The 6788-nt window shown below is 49.7% G+C and overlaps 1 non-coding gene across 1 annotated transcript; it reads left to right on the top strand.

Moving 5' to 3' along the window:
* Positions 1-232: 232 nt before the first annotated feature.
* LOC108176828 (uncharacterized) lies at positions 233-2114 on the top strand. The gene is made up of 2 exons (XR_011387333.1): positions 233-1007; positions 1497-2114. It is a non-coding gene; the product is annotated as an uncharacterized protein (transcript).
* The last annotated feature ends 4674 nt before the right edge of the window (positions 2115-6788 follow it).

The following is a 6788-nucleotide window of genomic DNA, read 5'->3' as shown; positions in this document are numbered from 1 at the left end:
GGACGGGGCGGGGCGTAGGGGGCCGGCGGGCGGGCGGAGGAGGAAGCGGCGGGGCGGCGGCGGTGGCCGGGAAGAACTAGAGGTATTCCCCGGGAGGCTGGAGGACTGAGTCGAGCCGGGACCCGAGTCCTCCGGTATCCCAGCAGTCACCGGAGGCAGTGAGGTAATGGAGGAAGAATGTAGGGAGTCCTCCAGTGGACCACACGCCCTCTAGCGAACGGCGGAGAACCATAGAGATCAGGAAGCAGCCGAAGCACCGCCCCGCTACTGTCACGTGATCTTATTCCGCTCACTTTATTGGCTAGCTCTGAGTTTAAGAGATTGAATTAAGGAGCTTGTTTTCCACTCGAAGGGCCGAATCCCAAACAGTTGGGATAAAGAGGGACACACGAGGAAGACGGGGAAGGCCAGTATCCCTTGTAGGGTGCACAGCGGGCTGGGCCGCACGCCCTGCTGTCAGGTTGCCGGCGCGGTGCACGCCGGGCCACTGGCTCTACGAGCAGGGGAAGAGCACGCCGGGAGTTGTAGTCGGGCCGTGCGGCGGTGGCATTGTCCGGGACGCGGCCGGGTGCGGGCTTGGGTCGCGAGCAGGATGCCCCCGCCGCGCTTCCCGGGCTCTCCGGCTACGAGTGACCGAGCGCTGAGCTGCTAAGGCTTGTGTGTTTTTTGTTTTTTTTCCTCCAAGCGTCCAGGCTCGCGTTGCCTCGCCTGACCCGGCCGTCGCCTTCGAAAGCAGTATGTAAGGTGCGGCTCAGCTCAGCGTTAAATCCAGCGGACAACGGCTAGGCCAGGCCTGCGGGGAGCGTGCCCGGCGCGGTGCCAGCCGCTCGCACCCGGCCTAGCCTGCCTCCCGATGCACCGCGAAGGGCACGGCCACCCAGCGTTAGGTAGTGACTCTGGCGCCGCCAGCTCGCGACAGGAGGCCACCCCTATTATTTGGCCCTGGGAACCCTAGCTAGAGATGACTAACGTGGATGCTCACCGTACTGGACGATTCAGTAGGTCAAGTAAGCACATTCTTTGGCCCTAACAGGGTGAGGGCCTGGGGCGGGGGGGGGGGGGGGGGCGGGGCGGGGGAGTTGCACTTTTTTTTTTTTTTTTTTTTTTTTTTTTTTAGAATTAGGAGTAAATGGTTTAAATTCCAAATACTTATGGACGACATTTGGTCTTAAGGTAGCAATGTTATTTTTAAGACAGATAGGGTTGCCCTACAAGTCGTCTTGCGTCTTCACCCTAACAGCTCCAAACATACATGGTCCCGGCCCTGTAGCAAAAGCTAGGCTAATTTCAAAGCAATGGCCTCCAGCCCACAGATGAACCGTTTTGTGTTGACACACAAAGGAGTCCTTAACATGTTTGTCCTCAAAGACCCAAGAAAAGTATCTAGTAAAAAATGCAAATCATATCTTAGCAGTGACTCTTTCCAGCAAAACCCTTCTGCTCTGGCATGCATAATGCATGCTAGCATAATCAGATCTACTCCTGCGGGCTTTCAGCATAATTACCTGTAGGCATCAGAACCCCAGGCAAGGAAGTCTGGCGCCTTCTTGGACCTGGAGCTCTCAAAGAGAACCGTGCAAAGGATGGCAGAGGAAGGAAGAGCCAGCTATGCTCCGTGGAACGGGTTACTTTACAAAGGAAATAAATAAATAAATAAAAGGCAGTTTCTCCAGCAGGCTTCATCATTCCTGACACAGACTTGACGTGCTTATCTGCTGTTGAAGCCACATTTGCCAGTTCCTAACCTTTGCTGTCCGCCTGAAAAACTACAAATGAGATGATCACATGGCCCAGAGCCAGAAATGCAAGAGGCAGAAAGCCAGAGGGCACTTGTTTATTTTTTGCTTGTTTCATTTCTGAAGAAGAAGGCCAAATCCTGACTTAAAAATAATCAAAATAAATTTCACATAGTGCATATCTTTCCCGCTGAAGGTCTTAAAACATGGCATCTGGGGAAAGGCCTTACTCTACTGCTCCCAGGGTGGTGCTCTAAGCATTAAACAGCCCGCAGATAAGGGAATTACTGCTCGCTGGTTATGGAGCTGCCAAGGGGTAAATAATGGTGCGAAGCTGGTCTTGAAACACTCCCAAATTAAAACAAAAGCAAACCGTGCTTTAAGTGTGGTCCATATGCTGTTGTTAACTGATGCTAATAAGCAAAGGGTCAGGACTTAGCAAAAGTCACTTGGAGGTAACTTCAACTCGGCACACGGTGTACTGCACCGGTACCAAAGTAAACAGAATGCAATTCTGAGCAGAAGAAAGTACAGTATATGTCATCAATATGGAAGAGGTTGTATCTTACATATTTTGTTTCCTGCACATAAACTGTGGAAACCCATACGTGGTAGGCATGCAACTGTGATGTGTAGCCCAAACGCTTAAAGAAGGAAGCCGGCCGGTGCCGGGGCTCACTAGGCTAATCCTCCGCCTTGCGGCACCGGCACACCGGGTTCTAGTCCCGGTCGGGGTGCCGGATTCTGTCCCGGTTGTCCCTCTTCCAGGCCAGCTCTCTGCTGTGGCCAGGGAGTGCAGAGGAGGATGGCCCAAGTACTTGGGCCCTGCACCCCATGGGAGACCAGGATAAGTACCTGGCTCCTGCCTTTGGATCAGCGTGGTGTGCGGGCCGCAGCGCGCCGGCCGCAGCGGCCATTGGAGAGTGAACCAACGGCAAAGGAAGACCTTTCTCTCTGTCTCTCTCACTGTCCACTCTGCCCGTCAAAAAAAAAAAAAAAAAGGAAGCCAACAGACAGTGGGCAGGTAGCAAACTTGGGAAAAGAGAATTGCAAAAAAGCCCTCGGCGTGATCTTGGAATGTCACCTGTGATGTCCGCTGGGATGGCTGTACTACCTGTTATCAGAATGCCTCTAAACAAACCCTCTGCCTTCCTCATGCATAGCTTCCCATTGTGTCTTACCTTGAGCCAAGAATATACGGTACTGGGGACAGGAGTTTGGTCTAGTGGTTAAGATGCTGGTTGAGACATAGCCACATCCTGTGTTGGAGTGCCTGGGGTTGAGTCCAGGATTCCAGTCCTGACTTTGTGCCTGATTCCACATGCCTGCGAATGTGGACCCTGGGAGGCAGCAGACATTGATTCCAGTAATTGGGTCCCTGTCACCCATGGAGGAGACCTGGGTTGAGTTCCTGGCTCCTGCCTTTGGCCTGGCCCAACCATAGGAGTGAACCAGCAGGTGGAAGCTATCTCTTTCTGAATCTCTTCGCTCAAAATAACTAACTAACCAAGCATATGGTAACAATTTAGAGAGTCCAGGGGAATCAGTCTGTAGTTTCGATTCCAGCCCTGACCCTGCAAACAAGTTCAGAAGCCAGTGACTAGGACTTATCTGTAAAATGGGAGACTATACTGCTGTACTGGTGTTGAGTTCATAGGATTGTTAGGAGAGTTAAATAAGTCTATATGTATAAAACTGTTGTAGAATTAGCGTGTCAACATAATAACAACCTCATGAGTATTGTTGTCTTTTTTTTTTTTTTAAGATTTATTTATTTGAAAGTCAGAGTTACACAGAGAAGGAGAGGCAGAGAGGTCTTCCATCCACTGTTTCACTCCCCAACTGGTCACAATGGCCAGAGCTCTGCCAATGCAAAGCCGGGAGCCAGGAGCTTCTTCCAGGCCTCCCACGGGGGTGGAGGGGCCCAAGGACTTGGGCCATCTTCTGCTTTCCCAGGCCATAGCAGAGAGCTGGATCCAAAGTGGAGCAGCCAAGACTCAAACCGGTGCCCATACAGGATGCCAGCACTGCAGGTGGCAGCTTTACCCACTCAGCCACAGCACTGGCCCCTGTTGTTGTCTTTTAAATTTATTTGAAAAGCAGAGTGACACAGGGATGGGGAGAGGGATATCTTCATTCTACTGGTTCACCCTCCCAAAAGCTTCAATGTCAACTCCCGGCCAGGCCAAAACCAGGAACCTGAAACTCCAAACGAGTCTCCCACGTGGTTGGTAGGGGCACAAGTATTTGGGCCACTTTCCACTGCCTGCCCAGGCATATTAGCAGGGAGCTTGATCGGAAGCAGGGCAACCTGGACTCAAATCAGTGCCCTGTTGTGGGATGCCAGCGTTGACAGAGGTGGCTTAACTTGCTGTACCTTGGTGCTGGCACACTTCATGAATGTTAGGGTGTTGAGATGAGCTTGAAGTTAGCCTGCATACCAGTCATACGTATTCTTTTGGATGTGTACATGGGTTGGATGTTTTAGAAATATGAAATAAGTAAACTGTTAAGACCCTCAGTATGAGGCCAGCGCTGTGGCACGGCAGTAGAAGCCACTACCTGCAGTGCCGGAATCTCATATCAGAGCACTGGGTCAAGACCTGGCTGCTCCATTTCCAATCCAGCTCCCTGCTAATGTGCTTGGGAAAACAGCGAAAGATAGCTAAAATACTTAGGGCCTTGCTACCCATGTCACAGAACTGGATGGACACCCTGGCTTTTGGCTTCAGCCCAGTCCAGACCAAACTGTTGTGGCCATTTGGGGAATCAACCAGTGGATGGAAGATCTCTTTGTCTGTGTCTCTCCTATATAACTCTGATTTTCAAGTAAATAAATAGATCTTTAAAAAAAAAAAAAAAAGACCCATAGTGTTTTGTGTGTGCTTGAGTTAAGCCATGTTACTTTGAGATGTGTTTTTAAACTTTTGTCACATGGAGACAGCTTAACATCCCCCAAAATTTAAACTCTCAGTATTACAAATGAAATAAATAGAACAAAGTTGAAGAGCTCAAGTCATGCATTCGTTCTATAAATAACTTTTTTAAAGATTTATTTATTTATTTGAAAGGCAGAGCTACAGAGAGGTAGAAAGAGAGAGAGAAAGGTCTTCCATACACTGGTTCACTTCCCAATTGGCGGCAACAGCCAGAGCAGGGCCAGTCTGAAGCAAGGAGCCAGGAGCTTCTTCCGGGTCTCCCATGCAGATGTAGGGGCCCAAGGACTTGGGCCATCGTCTACTTCTATCCCAAGCCATAGCAGAGAGCTAGATAGGAAGTGGAGCAGCTGGGACTTGAACCATACCTATATGATATGCCATCACCACATGCAGAGGCTTTACCAATTACACCACAGTGCTGGCCCCCTAAATAACTTCTTATTGGCTACAGTGTAACAAGCATTTTACATATTTCAAAAACACTCATTTTTTAAATTATTTAATATTTTATTTGAGAGGTAGTGTTACTGACAGAGAGAAAGGTCTTCCATCTGCTGGTTCACTCCCCAAATGGCCCCAACGACCAGAGCCCAAGAAGTTGGGCCATCCTCTACTGCTTTCCCAGGCCATAAGCAGAGAGCTGGATCAGGAGAGGAGCAGCCAGAACACGAACCGGCACCCATATGGGATGCCAGCACTGCAGGCAGAAGCTTAGCCTATTATGCCACAGCACCAGCACCTATTCGTTTGTTTTGAAAGAGTTAGAGGGAGAGACAAATCATCCATTCTATGGTTGGTTCACTACCCAGATGGCTGTAATGGCCAGCACTGGGCCAGGCCGAAGCCAGGAGCCAGGAGCTCCAGCTGGCTCTCTCACATTGGTGGCAGGGACCCAAGTACTTGGGCCATCGCTTGCTTTTCCCAGTCCATTAATAGGGAGCTATTATGGAACAACCAGAACTTGAACCCAGTGCCCATGTGGGATGCTGGTGTTGCAGGCAGTGGCTTTACCCACTATGCCACAGTGCCGGCCCTTCATTTTGTATTGTACTAAGGTGTAACATACAGGAGTAGAATTTACAAATCTTAAGTGTATAGTTTGACCAGTTCTTAACTGGGATCCATTTAGGTTGCCGCCATCCAATTTAAGGTGTAGAATATTGAGGGCTGGCATTGTAGTGCAGTAGGTTAAGCCATTGCCTGTGACACTGACATCCCTTATGGCTGATCCACTTTCTTTCTTTTTTTTTTTTTTTTTAAGATTTATTTATTTATTTGAAAGTCAGAGTTACACAGAGATAACAGAGGCAGAGAGAGAGGTCTTCCATCCGATGGTTCACTCCCCAATTGGCCGCAACAGCTGGAGCTGTGCCAATCTGAAGCCAGGAGCTAGGAGCTTCTTCCAGGTCTCCCATGCAGGTGCAGGGGTCCAAGGGCTTGGGCCATCTTCTACTGCTTTCCTAGGCCATAGCAGAGAGCTGGATCAGAAGTGGAGCAGCTGGGTCTCGAACTGGTGCCCATATGGGATACTGGCACTTCAGGCCAGGGCATTAGCCTGCTGCGCCACAGTGTCAGCTTCTGCTCCACTTTCATTTCAGCTCCCTGCTAATGCACCTGAGAAAACTGTGGAGGATGACCCAAGTGCTTGGGCCCCTGCTACGCATATAGGAGACCCAGATGAAGCTCCTGGCTCCTGGCTCCAGCCTGGCCCAGCCCCGGCTATTGTGGCCATTTGAAGAGTCAACCGTGAATGGAAGATTTCTGCCTCTGTTTGTATATGTGTGTGTGTGTGTGTGAATGTGATTCTGCCTTTCAAGTAAATAGAATAAATCTTAAAAAAAAAAAAAAGATGTGGAATATTTCCAGCAGATCCGTGGGCTCCCTCAGGTCTCCTCACGGTTATTTATCCCCCTTAAAAGATCTCCACGATCCTTTATCTCACTGCAGAATAGTTTGGCCTGATCTTGAAAGTCACGACACTCAAGTGGACTCCTACGTTATGCCCTCTATTGTGTCCAGTTCCTTTTGTTCTGACTGCATGCAAGAAATCCATCCCTTTGGTTCAGTGCACCTGCTGTCCATTCTTTTTCTTTGCTGCACAGAACACTAAACA

This window comes from Oryctolagus cuniculus, chromosome 3 (genome assembly GCF_964237555.1).
Source record: "Oryctolagus cuniculus chromosome 3, mOryCun1.1, whole genome shotgun sequence".
Classification (NCBI taxonomy): domain Eukaryota; kingdom Metazoa; phylum Chordata; class Mammalia; order Lagomorpha; family Leporidae; genus Oryctolagus; species Oryctolagus cuniculus.
Note: the sequence above shows the minus strand (reverse complement) of the source record. Positions and strands in the feature narration are given on the sequence as shown.